Consider the following 22258-nt stretch of genomic DNA (forward strand, 5'->3'; position numbering starts at 1 on the left):
TTTTTTTCTTTGTTTTTTTTTTTTCTTTTTTTTCCTCCTTTTTTTAAAAATATACTTTAAGTTCTAGGGTACATGTGCACAACGTGCAGGTTTGTTACATATGTATACATGTGCCATGTTGGTGTGCTACACCCATTAACTTGTCATTTACATTAGGTAAATCTCCTAATGCTATCCTCCCCCTGCCCCCTCCCCACAAATAGGACCTGGTGTGTGATGATCCCCTTCCTGTGTCCAAGTGATCTCATTGTTCAATTCCCACCTATGAGTGAGAACATGCGGTGTTTGGTTTTCTGTTCTTGCGATAGTTTGCTGAGAATGATGGTTTCCAGCTGCATCCATGTCCCTACAAAGGACACAAACTCATCCCTTTTTATGGCTGCATAGTATTCCATGGTGTATATGTGCCACATTTTCTTAATCCAGTCTGTCACTGATGGACATTTGGGTTGATTCCAAGTCTTTGTTATTGTGAATAGTGCCGCAATAAACATACATGTGCATGTGTCTTTATAGCAGCATGACTTATAATCCTTTGGGTATATTGGAGAATGTTGTTAGAAGCCAAGATCTGGATATGAGGTACACTTGTTGCTATTGGAATGTCATTTATTTTAGGCCCTCTCAGTTGACAGAACAAAGAAATATATGTCTGTAGCTCTATCCATATGAAACTATATGCATTCATATATATTTATATGAAATGATTTGTATTCTTAGTAATGTCTCCAACACTAATTCATTACCACGTGAATTATTCTAGCTCCTCTGCTTGCTATATCTATAAATTCCTACTCCATCAGTGAGAAATCAGCCTCCTGCCTTCCATCCATTTAATTACTTATTCAGTTCTAGTATACAGGCATATTTCAGAAATATTGCAGGTTTTTTTCCAGACCACTGCAGTAAAGTGAATGTTGCACTAAAGTGAGTCACACGAATTTTTTGATTTTTCAATGCATATCAAGGTTATGTTTACATTATACTATATTCTATTAAATGTGCAATAGTATTATGTCTGTAAAACAATCTGCATATCTTAATTAAAATAATTTATTGCTAAAAAATGCTAGTGGTCATCTGAGCCTTCGGTGAATTGTAATATTTCTGCTGATGGAGGATTTTGCCTAAATTTTGATAACTGTAGACTGATGAGGGTATTGTTACTGAAGGCTGGAGTGGCGGTGGCAATTTCTTAAAGTAAGACTACAGTGGGCTAGCACACAGCTTGTGGCTGCAATCCCAACTACTCTGGAGACTGAGGCAGGATCTGTTAAGGTCAGGAGTTTGAGACCAATCTGGACAACATAGTGAGACCCTGTCTCTCAAAAATAAATATAAAAAATTAGCTGCACATGGTGGCACACACCTATAGTCCCAGCTACTCAAGAGAGAATGAAATGCTGTTTATTTAAAAAAAAAAAAAAGACTAAAATAACATTTGCCACATTGATTGACTCTTCCTTTTATAAAAATTTCTCTGTAGCATGTGATACTCTTTGATAGCACTTTAACTGCAGTAGAACTTCTTTTAAAATTGTAGTCAATTCTCTGAAAACTCTGCTGCTGCTGCTTTATCAACTAAGTTTATGAAATATTCTAAATTCTTTGTTTTCATTTTAGCAGTGTTCACCAGGCGTCTTTACTAGGAGTAGATTCCATCTCAAGAAACCACTTTTTTTTGCTCATCCTTAAGAAGCAACTCCTCTTCCATTAAAGTTTTATCATGAGATCTCAGCAATTCAATCATATCTTCTGGCTCTACTTTTAATTCTAATTCTCTTGCTATTTCTATCACAAATGCAATTCCTTCCTCCACTGAAGTTTTGAACCCCTCAAAGCCATCTATGAGAGTTGGAATCACCTTCTTCCAAACTCCTGTTAACGCTGATATTTTGACCTTCTTCCATAAATCACAAATGTCCTTAATATCATCTAAAATGGCGAATCCTTTCCAGAAGGTTTTCAATTTACTTTTCCGAGATCCACTAAAATAATCACTATCTTTTGGCAGCTAAAGCCTTCTGAAATGTATTTTTTAAATAATAAGATTTTAAAGTCAACATTATTCCTTGACCAATGGGGTGAAGAATGAGTGTTGTGTTAGCAGACATGAAAACAACATTCATCTTCTTATACATCTCCATTAGCACTCTTGAGTGACCAGGTGCAGTGTTATGTGCAGTAATATTTTTAAAGAAATCTTTTTTTTTTCTGAGCAGTAGGTCTCAACAGTAGGCTTAAAATATTGAGTAAACCATGCTGTAAACAGATGTACTCTAATCCAGACTTTGTTGTTTCATTTACAGACCACAGGTAAAGTAGATTTAGCATAATTATTTAGGGCTCAGGATTTTTGGAGTGGTAAATGAGCACTGGTTTCAAATTAAAGTTACCAGCTGCATTAGCCCCTAACAAGGGAGTCATCCTGTACTTTGAAGCATTGAAGGCAGGTGTCGATTTCTCCTCTCTAGCTATGGAAGTCCTAGATGGCATCTTCTTTCAATAGAAGGCTGTTTTGTCTACATTAAAATCTGTTTTTTAGTGCAGCCACCTTCACCAATTATCTTAGCTAGACTTTCTGGATAACTTGCTGCAAGCTCTATATCAGCACTTGCTGCTTAACCTCGCACTTTTCTACTATGGAGATGATGTATTTTCTTGAACCTCATAAAGCAACCTCTGCTAGCTTCAAACTTTTCTTCTGCAACTTTGTCGCCTCTCTCAGCCTTCATAGAATTAAAGAGATTTAGGGCCTTGCTTTGGATTAGTCTTTTGCTTAAGGAAAAGTTGTGCCTGGTTGAATCTTCTAGACACAGCACTTAAACTTTCTCCATATCACCAACAGAGCTGTTTTGCTTTCTTATCATTTCTGTGTTCACTGGAGTAGTACTTTTAATTTTCTTCAAGAACTTTTCCTTTGCATTCACAACTTAGCTAACCATTGGCACAAGAGGCCTAGCTTTCAGCCTATCTCAGGTTTCAACATACCTTCCTCACTAAGCTTAATACTTTCTAGCTTTTGATTTAAATTGAGAAGTGTGGGACTCTTCCTTTTACTTGAAAAATTAGAGGTCATTGTAGGGTTATTAAATTAGCCAAATTTAAATAATGTTGTGTCTCAGGAAATAGTAATGCCCAAGGCAAAAGAGAAAGAGATTAGGAAATGGCTGGTCAATAAGCAGTCAGAACACAAGCATTTATAAATTGTTTGCCATCTTACATGGGTGCAGTTCATGGCCTCTCAAAACAATTTTTTTGATAGTGACATCAAAGATCACTGATCACAGATCACTAAAAAAATGAAAAAGTTTGAAATATTGCAAGGATTACCAAAATGTGACACAGACGCAAAGTATGCATATGCTCTTGGAAAAATGGTGCTGATAGACTTGCTTGATGCAGGATTACCAAAAATGTTCAGTTTGTAAAAACTATAATATCTGTGAAGCATGATAAAGTGAAGTGCAATAAAATGGGGTATGTCCATACTTGTATAGAAGTATCAGCATCATTAATTCTTACACCTGTGAGAAAGAGTTTTATCAACCAAAGTACATTGCTTGTGTGCAATTTCTGTTTCATTCAGTCTTAGAAATACTCTTTTCCACCATGGAATACTATGCAGCCATCAAAAAGGATGAGTTTGTGTCCTTTGTAGGGACATGGATGCAGCTGGAAACCATCATTCTTAGCAAACTATCACAAGAACAGAAAACCAAACACCGCATGTTCTCACTCATAGGTGGGAACTGAACAATGAGATCACTTGGACTCGGGAAGGGGAACATCACACACCGGGGCCTATCATGGGGAGGGGGGAGGGGGGAGGGATTGGATTGGGAGTTATACCTGATGTAAATGACGAGTTGATGGGTGCTGACCAGTTGATGGGTGCAGCACAGCAACATGGCACAAGTATACATATGTAACAAACCTGCACGTTATGCACATGTACCCTAGAACTTAAAGTATAATAATAATAAAAAATAAATTAAAAAAAAAAGAAAAAAAAAAAAAAGAAATACTCTTTTCCAGAGTTATTTAGGTCAGTATGTCTTCTCCCACCCTCTTGAATAAGGTTGTTTTATACATTTCTATTATAGTTATACTCTCTTGTCACAGTCTTCATTCCTTCCTGAGGTTCCCTAATCTAAGTGATTTTTTTAAAAACAAACTTGGCTACATTAAGGTTCACTCTTTGTGCTGTCAAGTTTTATGGATTTTGACAAATGCATACTTCACGTGTTTATTCATCATTACAGTATCGTACAGAATAGTTTCACTGCCCTAATATATCTCCTGCATATTATCTCTTTAACACCCCTCCCCCCACAAATCGTTGGAAACCACTGTTTATAATTTTGCCTTTTCCACAATGTTATATAATTGGAATCACATAGCTGTTTCAGACCAATTTCTTTCAGTTAAAAATATGCATTTAAAATTTATCTGTATATTTTTATGACTTGACAGCTCATTTGTTTTTAATCACTAAATAATATTGTATGGTAAGGATGTACCACAGTTTGTTTATTCATTCACCTACTGTCAGATATCTTGGTTGTTTCCAGCTTTTGGCAATTAAGTTTAAAGCTATAATTCCTGTGCAGGTTTTTATGTGGGCATAATTTTCAAATTAAATAGGTAAATATCTAGGAGTGATTGCTGGATAATATAATAAGTGGCACGATCATGGCTCATTGCAGCCTCGATCTCCCAGGCTCAAGCGATTCTCCCACCTTAGCCTCCTAAGTAGCTGGGACTGCATGCATGTGCCACCACGCCTGGCTGATTTTTGTAGAGACAGGATTTCGTCATGTTGCCCAGGCTGGTATCGAACTCCTGGGCTCAAGCACTCCACCTGCCTTAGCCTCCCAAAGTGCTGGTATTATAGGGGTGAGCCACTGTGCTCGGCCCCTATTTTGTGTTGTTTAAAGTACAGTGTTTTTAAACAATTTTCCCAAATTACTTTTGTGACAGAATAAGTTATAGAATTATTGTTTAATGGTTAATTGCACAGGCTCTGGAAGTAGAAGGCTTGGGTTCAAGTCTAGATTCTATAATTTACTAAGTACATGATTTTTAAGGATGTTGGGTAATCCCTCTATACTTCAGTTTCCTCCCTTATAAACTGTGAATTATAGTATCTCTTAGTTATTGTGAGGATTAAATTAGATAATGTGTTTGGCACAGAGTAAGAAGTTAATTGTTGTCTTTTTTTCTTTCAGTACTCTAGATTCATTTGAAAGGAACTCTCTATTCTTTCTGTGTCCTCTGTCACCTACGATAGCAACTAGATCTTTACTTCTAAAGTCCAGCTTCTCCTTAGCAAGGGTAGGGAAACTGTGATGGCAGGAAGGGCTTAATAGTTCTTTATGTTTCAGTGCCATTAAAGGAATTAAAGATGGATTATCCAAGAAAGGAACCTACCCAAGAGGTTGATGAGAAGGTGGCTTAAATCTAGAGGATGTTATTCTGTGCGGCAGGATGATTACTTACTGACCTATACGAGGTTTCCGTGTAAATTAGAAAAAGGTTTACTCTGTGCAGATGCAGCCCAGGACAAAGACACAACCTTAGCCAGTGGAGCATAGCTAAATTCCAGTCCTCCACTGGCTACCTATGCTAGGTTCTATTATTCAGTGTCCACTACACAACTATAAATGCCATCTCTGCCTGGTAGATGGAAGGGAGGATTGTGGGTTCCATATGGGACAAGCACATGGATCAAGTCCCTTGGAACACAGCATCTCAGAAATGCTAGAACATCTATTCCATGGAATTATTGTGGGAAAATAGGAAATGATGTCTCTTAAGTACTGGGCTTTGAGGGAAAAAAAAAATGATGCCACCAGCAAAAGCCATCTGCCATGGCTGATATAAGGATTGTGTTGTCCTAGCAAGAAAGCTAAGCAAGTGAGAACACTGCAGACAGAACCAAAAATTGGGTGAATAGTGAAAAACCAGTCTGAACAAGGCACAGAGTCACCATATGAAGAAAAGGTAAAGTTGAGACTGAGAGTCTTCTCTTGTGATACACCTACATTTTTAAGACTCTCATATGATGTTAGAAAAATGAAAGGTGCCCCCAAAGAGTGCTGATTGGAATTCCTGTAAACTTTAAATGAGGAAAATGTATGATGGAAAACAAAGATAAATGGGAAGTTTCCTTCATCCAAGCATTACACCTTACTATAAGGAAAATATGGACATACATATTTTAAGCAGTCTGTAGGAATCAAATTGTGCAGTATTTGCCTTTACAGACAAGTTGAGTTCTCCTTAAACTCTACTTTGGCTTTCTCCAAAGTATTGTTATTTCTAAGTTACTGGAATTCTTCCTTAAGCTTCTTGCTCAGTGGGAAGTGTAATGCAAATATTTTCAGATGAGTCACCTCCCTTTATAAATGGTTTCTTAATATTTTGACTCTCTAGTTGGGAGCCTGTCAAAGCAAGGGTGTCTCATAGATTGTCAGGGGATGGAGGAGATACACATAGAATATCTTACTTTTCTATAAAATGGTCAGACACCCAACTCTAGCTGAACGTGTCAGGAATCCTATTATTCCCATAAACTATTTTTAGTTCTATTATATACATATATTTTACATGGGAAAAGTTTTATTTCATTTTAAGCAAAGATACTTTTTCCCCAATAGTAAAGAAATGTCATTTTGGGGCATTTGTTTCTCATTGCATTCCCAAGGCAAACATCTACTGCTACATTCACAGCTTGCTGCTTTTTTTTTTTTTTTTTTTTTTTTTGACAGTGGAAGTGCAAGAATCCAGCTTGTTATTGGTGCCACAAAGATTTTTGCATAAATCTTTAAATATACTCCTGGGAAGACATATGGCTAGACCATCCAGGAGCCCCAATAGCCCATAGGCAGCTCTGCAGCAGAAGCACATAAGCTCATGAAAGCCTGTGCAAGAGTGTAGTTCTCTTGTACTTCACAGTCTATACATACTATTTAATGACACACTGTCTAGTAAATTAATAAATCAGTTTGGTTGCTATAAATTCTCTCATCACTATGAAAAATCTTGTTTTTATAGGAAAGTTTTGACATTAGCTTTGATTTCTGACCACAACATACAGATTCAGTCTTGTAAATGAAAATGCTACCTCAGACATGCCAGCCTCTATACCTGCATGATGCTCTGAATGTACCTTGTTATTTATGTAACATCTAATGCAGCATATAGTATGTGTAGAAATATTCACATGTGGTGTAGTTTTAAATGTAAGGAGATAATATTCACTGAATAGAGACTCACTCCCAAATAGTATTGTTTGGGGGAATTACAGAGAAAACCCTTTATACACAATTTCAAAACTTTGTCATTCAGCATTAACCAAATTATAGTAGAAATTGATTATATTTGTTTGAAAACCCATCTGTTCTTACCAGATAACACTGTATTTTAATGGATGTTGTTAGAAACAGACTGAGGAGAATGTTTGAAAATTCACTTACTATCTTTAATCTGCTTGCAACTTTGTTTTTATTCACACATGTGAAAGTGAGTTACCCATGCGAAACAGGTATTTTTTCCCAATACAAATATTCATGCAAATAGATGCCTGTGAACCTCTAGAATAAGTGAAAAATCAGCTAGGCTAAGAAGATGCAAGAGTGTATATCCACTAAAATAATGTTTATGAAAGCATAGAGGTGAGAGAGAAAAACACACATATTTACGAAGCACAAATTCTACACTTCTTCAAAGGCCCAGTTACAAGTATTTTATAAAGGAAATCAGGAGTCAATTCAATACTAATTCAGGTAAAGAGTCCTGAATTTTCAGTTCTAATGACATCTATGATTCATTTAGGCAGTAATTATTAAATGAATACATATGTTTCAGATACTGTGCCAAATTCTAGCAACCCCACAGTAAACCAGGCACAGTCTCTCCTCTCAGGGAATCATAATCCAATTATGGAAGTAGAGATATAGAAATAATCCTACAAAAATCTCTAGGCCTCACTATCTCTTAGATGTAGATAAATTTATATTAACCTTAATGTTGGAAATTATTGCCTCAGACCTTCCTAAGTTATGAATATCAGTTTTCCTTGTAATCTTCCTGAGTTACTCAGGAATTCCCAAGGATACCTCATATATGCTCACGGAATCCTTCAATTTTCTTTTTTGGGCTCCCATAAAGGCACTTCTGACTGCTAGTGGTGCCTCTGCATGTATGTTGCCCCTCCCACTCTTCAATGTCCTATATTCCAAACCCTGCAATTTCCTCAGGGTACCACGTTGCCATTGGGTTGGCGTAACATGCTGTTTTCAGCAGAATGTGAAAATGCTCTGAGCCTTACCTTTAAGTTGTGCATTGTAACCTGAACTACCAAGCCTCCCTACTTATGCCTCAGGTCTCATAAAGTACTGTCCAATCCAGCCCCTGGGGTAAAGCTGGAGAAGAGATGCATGTTCTCTTCTCCATTTCCCTCTCTTTTTTTTGGCTCTCATAAAACATTTCTTCTCACAGGTCTCTGTCCCTCAATACAAATAATTAACCCAAATAGATGTCTGCAAACCTCTGCTAACATTTTTAGCAGACACAGGAACTTCTCAATTTTATTGTAATTACTACAGACTATGGTAAAAGCTACAGCAAAGTTTACTTACTAGGGTTTTGGGGGCATACATGGAAAAAGCACTTAATTCAAGCTCACGAAAGTGAGCATGGGGAGCTGGAAGGATTCCTGAAAGACAATACAACAAAGCTGAGAACCTAAGGAAAAGTGTCAATTAGCTAGGCTACACGGACACTTAAGAGTGTATATGTACTTAAAATAGTGTTTATGACGGCTCAGAGGTAAGAAAAAAGAACACATTTATTCATGGAGTTCACATTCTACCCTTCTTCAAAGGCCCAGCCTAAACATCTTTTATAAAGCCTTCTCTTCTCTTTTCCCATTAATCTATTTATATCCTTCTTTTGCATTTGTCACATTAATCTTCTATTATGATTATTTGTGAGCATATCTATCTCCCGTTACTAGAAGAGAAGCTCATTGTGGGTTCTGCCAAATCATTTTTCATATCCTGCACATTAATAACCACAATGGCTTGCATAGAACAGGTGCTCAATTAAAAGCAATATACCTGAAGCAGCTGAAAGTGCTTGGAATAAGCAAACTCATGTTTCATAAACTAATAACAGAATGGCATCAATGATTCAAGCAAGTAGATGTGATAGCAACCTCACTGATTCTAGATAAAAAGGAAAGGCTGGACAAGATCTTTCTTACCTATTGGAATAATTTCTAAACTTTGTTGGTGTCACCAGAGCAGTTGTGAAATAGTGATCAAGAGAATAATTATTCAGTTCTTGGTATTCCACTTTTAAATTTACTAATATTTATTAAAAACCAATTGTGCCAGATACATTTTTATTTAAAATATTAATGAAATAAATGATTCATACAGATTACTATGATATACATGTGACACTTAAAGGCTGATAAAACAATTATGTGCCTGGCAAATAGCTGAAGAAATAGACAACTAAGTATTATAATGAAACGTTTCTTATCCTAACAAAATGGCAAACCAGCATAGGCAGCTGGATTCCTCCCTCAGCTCTGGGGAAATTTTAGAACTCAAAATAAAATTACAGACAAAATTAACATAATAGACAAGAGGAGTACATAGGAATATGCCAGAATGCTGTAGTACTTGTTTCATTAGGCAAAGCAATTTAAATGGGTCTTAAGTCTATTACAAGAGCAAATGGAGAAAATATTATATAAACAGAATAAGAACACTAAATTTATGTAATAGAACATATAAACTAAGAAAAGAAATGCAAAAAAAGTATAAAAAATGAAAAAAAAATACTTCTAAATGATAGTAGTATTAGGTCCTAAAATAATAGAAATTGCAATCAATATAAATGGATTAATCTAGTCAATTAAAGTGAGAAACTGTAAGATTTTATTTAAAACATCTAACAACATATTCTTTGCAAGAGAAAATATGAGGATATAAAAATAAGAAAGCACATATTAACAACAACTTTGAAGTCCACACTGTAATGCCATTAATTACATCTCCTTCCCCCAGAGGTGTTAATTACTCCAAATTTAGTGTCTATTATTTCAGAATTAGTTTACTATTACTATGTAACAAATTATCACAAGCTTAGTAGCTTAAAACAACATACACATGTTATCTCACAGTTTATGTGTGTCAGGGATATGGGCATGGCTTAGCTGGGTCCTCTGTTCACAGCTTGACAAGGCTGCAATTAAGATTAAGATTGGCTGAGCTGTGTTCTCATCAAAGGCATAACCAGGGAAAGATCTAATTCCAGATACCATAGGTTGTTAGCAGAATTCCTCTTCATGTGGTTATAGGATTTAGGTTTCTGTTTTCTTACCAGTCATTGGCTTGGGGACACTTCCAGTGTCTGTAGCTACCACATTCAAAGGACTCACTCTTGAGAGTCCTTTGCCACATAGGTTTTGCCATAGACTTACAACATCACAACGTGTCAACTTACTTCAGGGTCAGTAAGATAATGTTTCACTTCTGTCTGTGAATACAGAAGAATGACATTCCACCACCTTTGCAATAATCTATTGGTTAGAAGCCCACACTGCAAGGAAGCAGACTATACAATGGTGTGACTCCTTGAGGGTCATCCTAGGATATGTCCACAATTTACACTGATTTACTTTTTCACTATATATGTGTATATCCTAAAATAGATATTGTTTAGTTTATATATGATTTTCAATTTTATGTAAGTGGAATCATCTTGTATATATTATTCTTCAATTTCTTTTCCAATCATAGTTATTTTTGCTTTATATTCATATGTTGTTCCACCGTAGTTGTAATTTAAGTGACCATATAGTAGTCTGTTTTAAGACTGTCACAAAATTGATTTTTCATTCTATTATTTCCGTTTTTGCTATTATCACCAATATTTCTATGGGCATTATTGTTCATGTTCTTACTGTTCATGTGTAAGAATTTCTCAAGAATTATAATCCTTTCTTTACACGGCAGCCAGAGGAAGTTGTCTTTTTACAACACAAATTAAAACCCTCCAGTGACATTTTGCTATACTTCGAATAAAATCCAAACTCCTTAAACCACAGTTTACAAAGCTTTACTTGCTCTGGCCTCTGACCATATCTGTTACCTCATCTTAAACTGATATCACCCTTTCCCACTATGGTCCACAATGGCCTTTTTTCTCTTTCTCAATATTCAGTTTTTTTATTCATTCCTGCCCTAAAGTCTTTTTACCCTGTTACTAGAATACTCTTCCTTGGGCTCTGAATATAGATTCCATTTCATGTTGCATGACTAAGCTGACATATCTCCAGAGTGGTTTTCTGTAGCTACCACATTCAAAGTAGACTTCTACTCGCTGTCAGTCACATAACTCTAATTATTTTCACAGAACCTATCCTTTTGATATATTTTTAAATTTATTACCTGCCTGTCAATGTGTTTAACTCTCTATTTTAAATGTAACTTCCCTGAGAACAAGTATCTTTTCCTACTCCTTATCTGTGTATGTATAATATCTAGCAAAGTGTCTGGCACATAAGTAAAATAATAAGTACAGTATCAGATTTGACAGAAGCAAAGATATAAGGTAAAAAGGAGTATGAAACAACTTTTCTATAGACAGCAGGTGGGCTTAAGTGATCTGTCTGTCCATTGTCTTATTAATACTTGTTAAGAAATATTACCAGAAACAGAAAGTAAAGAGTTTTCTGACAGTTTGAATTCTGAACTAGGAGGAAATGACATAACAACACTGGATGAGTGAGTCTGGGGAAGGGTTGGGAAGTGCTGTTTTTCCAAGCCAATCATTTGGCATTTAGTTGTTGACAGCCTTCTTGGCTCACTGATTAGAACTGTAAAATTTCAGGTGAGTGACAGTAGCTTAAACACTAATTCTGCTTTTTGCAGCTGCAATCATTGGGAAGCTAATGGTATAATTGATGGATGCTGCCAGTTGCTGAGACGGACTGGAAATTAATACTTAAATTACCATTGTTAGAGGTCATAATCACATTTTCAGTTGCATCCAAAAGCAATGCCTCAAAAAATAAAACTATAATATAATTTTTGGGAGCAAATATGCCATTAGTACCTTGAATGTTGCTTATTATAAATACAGGTATAAATATGTACATCAGATTTTACATTTCAATCTGTAATGGATTCAAGTTCTGCCCCATTCCCCAACTAACAGCCCTTAAAGAATAACAAAGAAAACCAAGATTTATCTAAACAGATAAATCCTCTGGAATAAAATATTTTTTCCACAAAAGGCTTCAGTTTTATCTTGGACCTCTTATAATTGTTGAACACATCTGCTTAGTTTTAAAATAATATATGCTTCACCGTGGATTAAAGGAATAAAAACTTTTGGAAACCCATTTATAATGGAGCATAACCAGCTAATTGATATTATAGTAGTAAAATGGACTTGAGCTCTTAAAATGGGATGCTATTGTGGTGATCAAGGATTTCTGAAATGATAGTACATCACAGTATTTATTTTTAAAACAATATTTATGTCATATTCATCCTGTTCTAGTGAATACAATTGAGACTACAGAAGTAGTAGCATTATTTTTTTTTCTTCTGGTTTCCTTCATACACTTCTGTCCATTTCTTTTTGGTTTTCTGCATAGGCATGAAGAAAAAGTCATGGGCTTGCCTTTGTTTTTCCTTAATGCAATAATACCAGATCCTGACTGTACCTCATAAATTCTGATTTAAGTGATCTGAGGGAATCCTTGGCATAAGTACCTTTTCATTTGATTCTAATGTGCAGCCTGTGTTGAGAATCAGTATTTTACACTCCTTGGGTAGTTCATTCACTCTCATAATTTGAACGACTATCTTGATGACTCCCAAATGTGTATCATCAGCTCCCATTTTACCTGAGCTTCATGTTCGAAGGTGCAGATGCATGCTTCTCATCTCTCCTTGGATGGCCTCAACATGCCAGTACTGAACTCATCAAACACCAAGTGTCCTCCACCTGTTTTTTGTCCCATGTTTACTTTCTAGAATCTTGGAAATAGTTACAGTCTTTTGTTTCCTTTGTCTCTTCTACTATATTCAATTATTCAATAGTCTTGGCAATTTACTTTCTAAATGTTTCTCAAGTCCTTTCCTTTATCCTTACCTGAACTATCTTTGTTTAGTTACAATGTTACCACCTTGGCTTTTGTGACAATTTCAACATGTTTTCCTTGTTCAGATCCTCTTCACCACTAATAAAGCCCACTCTATCTATCTGGAACGATCAATTTAAAACACCCGTTTAGCCACATCACTCACAGTCAAAATTCTTCAATGGCTTTTTATCATTTACTGGATCAGGCCCAAGCTTCTTAGCAAAGTTAGTTAAGGTAATTTCACCACCGGTTCATGTCTTTTTTCTCATTACCTGATTCTACATGATTCATACTTTAGGATAGAGGATATGGAACTACTTATGGTTATCCCTAAACATGAAGTTCTCCTAATTCTTCATGCTTTTGTTCATATTCTTATTTCTGTCTAAAATTATCTTTACTTTTTCATAAAACATTTAACTTCTAATCATCACTTACTACTTTACATCACCACCTACCAAAAGGCTTGTCTGACTTGCCAGACTTGAATAAATGTCCCTCTCTCCTCTCCTAGCACTTTTGGAATTCCCTTGTAATAGAATTAGCCTTGTTAAACTGAAAAAATTTACTTACTTATCTGCCTCTGTAAGCAGATAAGTAATGTAAGCAGGAGCTGTGTCTTACCATCTTCATATCCTCAGTGCCTACTCGTGCTCTGTCAGAAACTTAGTAGGCTTTAACTGCACACTTTTTGAATGGGATGATTGCTGACAGCACCACGAAATCAACATATATCCTTTAGACACTACCACTCAATGAAGGTGTTTTCCCTACTGTGAAATGGGTTGAGGAATTACCGTCATAATGTTTTGTTTGTTTTTTAAGACGGAGACTTGCTCTGTCAGCCAGGCTGGAGTGCAGTGGCACAATCTCGGCTCACTGCAAGCTCTGCCTCCTGGGTTCACGCCATTCTCCTGCCTCAGCCTCCTGAGTAGCTGGGACTACAGGCGCCCACCACCATGCCCGGCTAATTTTTTGTATTTTTAGTAGAGATGGGGTTCCACCGTATTAGCCAGGATGGTCTCGATCTCCTGACCTCGTGATCCGCCCGCCTTGACCTCCTAAAGTGCTGGGATTACAGGCGTGAGCCACTGCGCCTGGCCCATAATTTTTTATGATCATTTCTCTTGAGACATTTCAGAATGCGTCAGGCAGCATTAACAAGATACATCATCTTGTTTTCACGGGTGCACCTTTTTTTTTTTTTTTTTTTGATACTGCCTTTAAAACATTTCTAGTGATTTTATGTGTGAAGCTTTCCTTATCTAATGCCTAACTGCATTCTATGCTCTTTGCACAGTGAATTCTTGATTATCCATGGTCATGATAGAAAGGGAGAGTGTGGATCATCTAAAAATCTCATTTGTATCAACTGCCTCTCTCACCAAATCTTTTGCCAGAGATAGTAATGAGTGTATCAAAGCTAGTGGAAGTACAAATGAGCTGTGAAATGGCAAAAACACATGTTGCCAAATAAAAAGAAAATGAAGAGCTCTGAATAATACACATGTGGATAGTCAGTTACAAAATAACAGAATTAACTATATCTTAAAACTAGGAACTTAGTGTTTATGATTGCTGACGAAGAAGATTGACATCTCCTGCTCTGTTATCGGACTCATTTTACTCATGGACAAAGTAAATAGTTGTATACGTGCTATTTGTTTCAGGTGTGCTGGGTAGGTCTGGCTATCCTTAAACTCTATGAACATGTACTTTTTATTCTGATCACATAGACTTTTAGGAAACATATTTCATTCTCAGATTTGGAGGACAGTTACAAGGCAGGTGAGTCAATGTAAGCATTATTTCTGTAGTCAATTACCAAATGGCTATCTTTTCTCAGTGGAGGTGATAAGGTCAGTTGGAACTTCCAAAGTGCTCTGGATGCACCTGGAGTTTTTAATACCTGTATAGTTTAAAAACTACAGTAAAACCCACGTATGTATATTTATAGTAAAACCCACATACGTATATTTGAAACCCATATGCTGAAATTGGTGGAGATGTTAAAAACCTTAGAGCTTTACAGGGCATACTGTGTATATTAGAGTATTAAAGTTATAGAACAAATAGGATGTGTGTGTGTGTGTGTGTGTGTATATATATTCATATGGGTATATATATTTATATATGTGTGTGTGTATATATGAAGTGATTTATTTTAAGTAATTGGCTCACACCATTACAGAGGCTGGCAAGTCTAAAATCTGCGGATGGGCCAACAGGCTGGAGACCCAGGAAAAGGGTCTTATGCTGTGTCTACAGGCACAATTAATTCTTCTTGCTCAGGGAGGTCAGCCTTTTGTTCAGTTAAGGCCTGCAGTAGATTGGATGCAACCCATTCTAATTATGAAGGGCAATCTTCTTTACTCAGAGTTCACCAATTTAAATGTTAATTTCGTCCCAAAACACCCTCACGCAAACACCCAGAATAATGTTTGACCACACATCTGAGCACTGTGGACCAGACAACTTGACACAGAATTCACTATCATACATCTGTTAGATGATAAAAGAAGCCCAAGAAAGTTAAATAACTTGCCTGAGCTTCTGGTAATTGAGCTCAGACTTGTATCCAAATCTTCTTATTTCTTAATTGATGTCTTCTGCCACAGACTACTGATTTTTCACAACTGTGGTAATGAGAAGAAAAAGAAGAATTTAGCTCAGAAATAAGTGGCTCAGAATTAAATACCAACAGTGTTTCATTTTAAAAGTCTATTGAACAGGACACTTACGACATTTCAGAATGTCTAGTGTACATGATCCCTGGCTAAATTGACAGTAGTAGATTCCTATTTTTTAAAAATATGACAGTTATATTGAAATATGTCACATACCATAAGCATCACCATTTTATCTTTTTTTATTTTTTATTTCCAGAGGTTTTTGGGGAACAGTTGGTATTTGGTTATATGAGTAAGTTCTTTTGTGGTGATTTGTGAGATTTTGTTGCACCCATTACTCAAGCAGTATACACTGAACCCAATTTGCTGTCTTTTATCACTCACCCCCTCCCACCTTTTCCCCTAAGCCCTCAAAGTCCATTGTATCATTCTGATGCCTTTGCATCCTCATAGCTTAGCTCCCACTTATGAGTGAGAACATACAATGTTTGGTTTTCCATTCTTGAGTTACTTAACTTGGAATATTAGTCTCCAGTTCCATCCAGGTTGCTGCCAATGCGATTAATTTGTTCCTTTTTATGACTGAGTGGTACTCCATCATATACATATATATACACACACACATATATATGTACATGATGGAATATACATACACATATATGTATGTATATATGCACATGTCTATATGTCTATGCATATCTATACACACATACACATATGTCTGTGTATGTATATACACACATGTACAAATATGTGTGTACATATGTATACACACACGCACACATGTGTGTATACACTGAACATGTGTATATGTGTGTATATGCACTGAACATGTGTGTATACACACACGAGTACACACACATGTACACACATATGTATATATACCAAAACCCTCACCAAAATTGGCATAAAAGGGACATACCTAGAGCTAATAAAAGCCATCTATGACAGACCCACAGTCAATATAATACTGAATGGGGAAAAGTTAAAAGCATTCCCTCTGAGAACTGGAACAAGACAAGGATGGCCACTCTCACCACTTCTATTTAACATAGTACTGGAAGTCCTAGCCAGAGCAATCACACAAGAGAAAGAAACTAGGGCATCCAAATCGGTAAAGAAGAAGTCAAACTGTTGCTGTTTGCTGATGATATGATCTTATACCTCCAAAAAGCTCCTAGAACTGATAAATGAATTCAGCAAAGTTTCAGGATACAAAATTAATGTACATAAACCAGTAGCTCTGCTATACACCAACAGCAAACAAACTGAGAATCAAATCAAGAACTCAACCCCTTTTACAATAGGTGCAAAAACACCCCAAAACTTAGGAATATACCTAACTGAGGACATGAAAGACCTCTACAAGGAAAACTGCAAAACACTGCTGAAAGAAATCATAGACAACACAAATGAATTGAAACACATCCCATGCTCATGGATGGGTAGAATCAATATTGTGAAAATGAACATACTGCCAAAAGCAATCTACAAATTTATTGCAATTCCCATAAAAATACCACCATCATTCTTCACAGAACTAAAAAAAAGTCCTAAAATTCATATGGAACCAAAAAAGAGCCTGCATAGCCAAAGCAAGATTAAGCAAAAAGAGCAAATCTGGAGGCATCACATTACCTGATTTCAAACTATACTATAATGCTGGAGTCACCAAAACAGCATGTAGACCAATGGAACAGAATATAGAACACAAAAATAATCCCCAATACTTACAGCCAACTGATCCTTGACAAAGAAAACGAAAACATAAAGTGGGGAAAGGACACCCTATTCAACAAGTGGTGCTCAGATAATTGGCAAGTCACATGTAGAAAGAATACAAAAGTCAACTCAAGATGGACAAAGGACTTAAATATAAGACCTGAAACCATAAAAATTCTAGAAAACAACATTAGAAAAACCCTTCTAGACATTGGCTTCACAACCAAGAACCCAAAAGCAAATGCAAGAAAAGCAAAGATAAATAGGCTGGACTTAATTAAACTAAAGAGCTTCCGTACCGCAAAAGGAACAGTCAGCAGAGTAAACAAACAACCCACAGAGTGGGAGAAGATCTTGGCAATCTGTACATCTGACAAAGGACTAATATGCAGAATCTACAAGGAACTCAAACAAATTAGCAAGGAAAAAAACAAACAATCCCATCAAAAAGTGGGCTAAGGACATGAATAGACAATTCCCAAAAGAAGATGTACAAATGGTCAACAAATACATGAAAACATGCTCAGCATCACCAATGATCAGGGAAATGCAAATCAAAACCACAATTTGATACTACCTCACTCCTGCAAGAATGGCCATTATTAAAAAATCAAAAAATAATAGAGTTGACTTGGATGCAGTGAAGAGGGACGCTTCTACACTGCTGGTGAGAATGTAAACATCACTATTTTAAAGTATACAGTTCAGTGTTTTTAATATATTCACAAAGTTGTAGAATTACCATGATCTATTTCCAAAACATTTAATCGCCTCCAAAGAAATACTATACTATTAGGTTGGTGAAAAGTAATTGCAGTTTCCTCCATTTTCAAAAGCAATGGCAAAAGCTGCAATTACTTTTGCACCAACCTAATAATTAGAAGTCACTCCCCATTATCCTTCCCTCTGTTCTTTGAAAACCACGAATCTGCTTTCTGTTTGTATAAATATACCTTTTCTGGACATTTTATATGAATGGAACTATATAATATGTGTCCTTTCGTGACTGACTTCTTTCACTTAATATAATGTTTCCAAAATTCATCCATGTTGTAGTATGTGTCAATCATTTTTTCTTTTTCTTTTTGCCAAATACTATTCAATTAAATGGATATACTAACTTTTGTTAATCTATTAGATATTTTTGTTCATCTAGATAGATATTTGAGTTGTTTCTACTTTCTTTCTTTCTTTTTTTTTTTTTTTTTTTTTGACAGAGTTTTGTTCTTGTTGCCCAGGCTGGAGTGCAATGGCACAATCTCAGCTCGCTGCAACCTCCGCCTGCCAGGTTCAAGTGATTCTCCTGCCTCAGACTGCCGAGTAGCTAGGATTACAGGCGCCTGCCACCATGCCCAACTAATTTTTGTATTTCTAGGAGAGACAGCGTTTCACCATGTTGGCCAGGCTGGTCTTGAAGTCCTGACCTCAGGTGATCCACTCACCTCAGCCTCCCAAAGTGTTGGGATTACATGCATGAACCACCGTGCCCAACTGAGTTATTTCTACTTTTTAGCTATTATAAATAATCCTGCTATAAACATATGTATACACATTTTTTTTATGGACGTATGTTTTCAATTCTTTTGATATATTATTAAGAGTAGAGTTGCTAGGTCATATGGTAACTTTTTGAGAAGCTGTCAGACTGTTTTCCACAGCAGCTGCACCATTTTCCACCACCAGTAATGCATGGGGTACTAATTTCTCCACATGCTCAACACTTGTTATTGCCTGTCTTTTTTATTACAACAATGACTATAGATGTGAAATTGTATCTAATTGTGGTTTTGATTTGTATTTCCATAATGACTAATGATTTTTAGTATCTTTTTATGTGACTGTTAGCTGTTGGTATATCTTTGGAGGAATTTTTATTTAAATCTTTTGCCTATTTTAAAATCAAAATTTTAAACGATTGAGTTGTGAGAGTTCTTTATATATTTTGGCAATAAGCCTGTTATCAGATACATATTTGCAAATATTTTTCCCCATTCTGTGCACTGTCTTTTTCACTTTCTTGATGATGTTCTTTGAAACATAAAAGTTTTTAATTTTATATATTATTTACATGAAAATTTAAGGAATCCAGAATAGCAAAAAAAAAAAAAAAAAAAAAAAAAAACACCCTTGGAAAAAAATAAATTTGGGGGTTTAAGTAAATTTGGGGGGGTTAAGTCCGATTACTTATTTTTCTTTTTCTGTTTGTGTATTTGGTATCATGTCTAAGAGACCATTGATTAATCCAAGATTATAAAGATTTAGGTTTTCTTCCAAGAGCTTTATACTTTTAGCTCTTATATTTATACTGTGATTCATTTTGAGGATTTTCTTTTGTCTATGTTGTGAAGTAGGTATCCAACTTCCTTCTTTAGCAAATTCAGTTGTCCCAGCATTATTTATTGAAAAAACTATTCTTTCCCGTTCCCGTTCTTTCCCTGTCACCCAGGCTAGAGTGCATTGACATGATCTCGGCTCACTGCAACTTCTATCTCCTGGGTTCAAGCAATTCTTCTGCCTCAGAAGAATCCTGGAGCCCTTGTCAAAAGTCTATTGATCTTAAATGTAAGGGTTTATTTCTGGATCTAAATTCTATTCCAATTACCTGTATGATTATCCTTGTGCCAATAGCATACTGTTTTGATTACTATCGCTTTGTAGGAATTTTTGAAGTCAGAAAGTCTGAAACCCCCAAATTTATTTTTGTCCAAGTGTGTTTTTTTGCTATTCTGGATTCTTTAAATTTTCATGTAAATTTTACCATCTTCATGTCAATATCCACAAAACAGAAGGTTGAGATATTAATAGGGATTGCATTGAATCTGTGGACCAGGTTGGGAAATATTTCCATCTTAACAATATTGAGTCTCCTAATCCATGTAACATGTGATATCTTTCCTTTTACTTAGTTCTTTCTATTTATTTATTTTTTTTCTGAGATGGGAGTCTCACTCTGTCGCCCAGGCTGGAGTGCAGTGGCACGATCTCGGCTCACTGCAACCTCCGCCTCCTGGGTTCAAGCGATTCTTCTGCCTCAGCCTCCCAAGTAGCTGGGACCACAGGCATGTTCCACCACCCCTGGCTAATTTTTGTATTTTTAGTAGAGACAGAGTTTCACCATATTGGCCAGGCTGGTTTCAAACTCCTGACCTCGTGATCTGCCCACCTCAGCCTCCCAAAGTGCTGCGATTAGAGGCATGAGCCACCACACCTGGCCTACTTAGTTCTTCTTTAATTTCATTCCACAGTGTCTTGTAGTTTTTAGTATGCATGTATTGCACTTCTTTGAGATACTTATTTCTAAATATTTTATTCTTTTAATGCTATAAGTGGAATTATTTTCTTTATTTTATTTTTGCAATATTTATTGCTAGTATGTAGAAAGATAACTTATTTTTGTATATTGATCTTGTATCCAGCCATCTTGCTGAACTTGGCCCCTGTCATTGTGATAACCAGTAAACATTCCCATGTACTTCCAAAAGCTTCTAGGTTGGGAAAGGTAGTATCCTGCCTAAGTGAAGAGAGCTTGAGCATGATCTGAAAGGTAAGTGTTGAATCCCAGAGAACTAAATAGTTCTGCCTAGTTAAAATAACTGGGGGTCTTAGAATTGTCAGTGCTTAAAATTGAGATTGATGAGCCTCTTGACATGGAAGAAGAGAGATGGATGAAAAGGATACACCTGAAAGAGTCACCCAACTGCACTCATGGTGATTAGTGAGTACTAAAGAGGAGTGAATTAGAGAGAAATTTTTGTGATGAGAATGGCAGAAGAATTGTAAATGGTCTTATGGTGTATTTTTATTTTATGCTGTCCACAAATATCCCATGGTTATAACTAATCCTTTAGTCAGAGCCTATGACACCTTTGTGTATGTTATACATTTTACAAAAGAAAAAAAAATGTTGTTTCTTAACTGAGTCAATTTGAGGTTATATTAATCTGGCATGGCATGGGAATTCTGGTTAATCTTAATCTATTTGAAAGGAGAGCCAGCATTATGTTACATAGTCTACTGATATACAAAGAGCATTCCTACTGCAGTATTCCTACTGCAAAATGTATCTCCATTAAGCTTTTCTTAGACTAAAGAGGCGACATGGTAGTGTCCGTAATAGGAAAGGGAAAGATAAATAGAAGTAAATACTCTAGGAAGTATTTTTCATATATTATTATATACTAACAATATATGTGTTATATTTGTGAAGTAGGAACTCTCATTACCAGCATCGCATCTTACAGATAGGAAAACAAACTTCAGAGAAATTTAAACATTATTTAGAGTAATGCAGCTGGTATAAGTGGTAAAACTAAGTCTCTGATTCCAAAGCCCCTCCTATTTCCACCATATTGTTGACTTTCAGGACATCTGTGTTGCCCAAATTCAGGAGTGCTGTTCACACAGAATACAACGTGAATGCTGTCTTTTAGAGTTGGCAGCACAGCAGCCCTGAGAAGAAAAGAAGACTCGGGTCCTAGCTATGTGAACTGAGAAAGTCACTTACCCTTCCTGAATGTGCATTTCCGCAATTGTATAATAGGAATTCTAATGTCATCTCTTGACTACTGCATGAGGCTTTGCTGTGAACTAGAAGAGATCATGTGAAAGGGCTTTGTAAAAACATAAAGCAGGCCCTTTCCTCCATGAGAACTGTGGGGCTGTGGGGAGGGTTAAAAAATGAAAAAATAAATAAAGCAGATAGAAGTAAGGAATGGTGAAGAAGAGGCAG

The sequence above is a fragment of the Macaca thibetana genome, chromosome 5 (genome assembly GCF_024542745.1).
Source record: "Macaca thibetana thibetana isolate TM-01 chromosome 5, ASM2454274v1, whole genome shotgun sequence".
Taxonomy (NCBI): Eukaryota; Metazoa; Chordata; class Mammalia; order Primates; family Cercopithecidae; genus Macaca; species Macaca thibetana.